This window comes from Galeopterus variegatus, unplaced genomic scaffold (genome assembly GCF_000696425.1).
Source record: "Galeopterus variegatus unplaced genomic scaffold, G_variegatus-3.0.2 Scaffold8601, whole genome shotgun sequence".
Lineage (NCBI taxonomy): Eukaryota > Metazoa > Chordata > Mammalia > Dermoptera > Cynocephalidae > Galeopterus > Galeopterus variegatus.
The window spans coordinates 14,995-17,136 of record NW_007734712.1 but is presented as its reverse complement, the minus strand read 5'-3'; positions in this window follow the sequence as shown (position 1 = coordinate 17,136).

Here is a 2,142-nt window from a genome sequence, read left to right as displayed (position 1 = left end):
CATTCTCCTGCATATGGATATCCAGTTACCCCAGCACTGCTTGCTGAAGGGGCAATCTCTTCCCCAGTGTATAGGCTTGTTCCCTTTGTCAAAGATCAGATGGCTGTAGGTGTGTGGGTTGATTTCTGGATTCTCTAATATATTCCATTGATCAGAGTGTCTGTTTTTATGCCAGTACCATGCTGTTTTGTTTATTATAGCTTTGCAGTATAAAGTCAGGTAGGGTTATGCCTCCAGCTTTATTTGTTTTGCTCAAAATTGCTTTGGCTATACGTGGTCTTTTATTATTCCATATAAATGTCTGGATAGTTTTTCCCCATTTTTGAGAAAATTGTCATTGGAATTTTGATGGGGATTGGACTGAATTTGTAGATCACCTTGAGTAGTATGGACATTTTCACAATGTTGATTCTTCCAATCCAAGACCATGGGATATCTTTCCATCTTCTTTTGTTCTCCGTAATTTCTCTGAAGTGGTTTGTAGTTCTCCTTATAGAAATTTTTCACATCCTTGGTTACCTCAGTTCCTAAGTATTTTATTTCTTGGTGGCTGTTGTAAATGGGCAGGCTTTCTTGATTTCTCTTTCTGCATGTTCACTATTGGAGAATAGAAATGCTACTGAGTTTTGTGTGTTGATTTTATATCCTACTACTGTGCTGAAATCATTTATCAACTCCAAGAGTTTTTTTGTAGAGGCTTTAGGCTGTTCGATATATAGGATCATGTCATATGCAAAGAGGGACAGTTTGACTTCATCTTTTCCAATCTGGATGCCCTTTATTTCCTTCTCTTCTCTGATTTCTCTGGCTAGTACTTCCAACACTATGTTGAATCGGAGTGGTGAGAATGGACATCTTTTCTAGTTCTTGTTCTTAAAGGAAAAGCTTTCAGCTTTTCCGCATTCAAGATGATATTGGCAGTGGGTTTACCATATATGGCTTTAATTATGTTGAGATACTTTCCGTCTATACCTAACTTATAGAGGGTCTTTGTCATGAATGAGTGTTGAATTTTATCAAATGCTTTTTCAGCATCTATAGAGATGATCATATGGTCTTTGTGTTTGATTGTATTGATATGGTGTATCACATTTATTGATTAGTGTATGTTGAACCAACCTTGCATCCCTGGGATGAATCCCACTTGATAGTGTTGTTTAATTTTGCATACGTGTTGCTGTATTCTGTTAGCTATTATTTTATTGGGGATTTTTGCATCTATATTCATCAAGGGTATTGGCCTGTAGTTTTCTTTTTTAGTTGTATCTTTACCTGGTTTTGGTAGCACAGTGATGTTTGCTTCATAGAATGAGTTTTGGAGAATTGCCTCTGTTTCAATATTTTGGAATGGGATAATTCCAAAAAATACATGGGATAATTCCAAACTTTTTGAATTTGCTGGCACTTGATTTGTGACCTAACATGTGATCTATCTTTGAGAATGATCCATGTACTGACGAGAAGAATGAATATTCTGAGGTTGTTGGATGGAATGTTCTGTAGATATCTGCCAAGTCCAATTGGTCTTGAGTGTTGTTTAGATCTTGTGTTTCTCTGCTTATTCTTTGCCTAGATGATCTGTCCAACATTGATAGTGCGGTGTTCAGGTATACTGCTATTATGGTATTAGTGTCTATTTCCTGCTTTAGGTCTAATAGAGTTTGTTTTATAAATCTGGCTGCTCCAAAGTTCGGTGTGTATATATTTATGATTGTTATGTCTTCTTGATGGATCAATCCTTTTATCATTATGTAGTGGCCCTCATTATCTCTTTTTGTAGTTTTTAGTTTAAAGTCCATTTTATCAGATATAAGAATAGTTACTTCAGCTCGTTTTTCATTTCTGTTTGCATGCTAAGTCTTTTTCCATTGTTTCACTCTTAGTCTATGTGAGTCTTTATGGGTGAGGTGGGTCTCTTGAAGGAAGCATATAGTTGGGTCCTCCATTTAATCGAGTCAGCCAGTCTGTGTCTTTTGATTGGGGAATTTAATCCTTTTACATTAAGAGTTGTTATTGAAAAGTGTTGGTTTACTCCTAGCATTTTATTGATTTTTGTTTAGATGTCTTAAGTGTCTTTTGTTCCTTCCTTTCTGATTTACTGTCTGTTTTTTGTATTTTTTGGTTCCTTGGGTTGGAGATAGC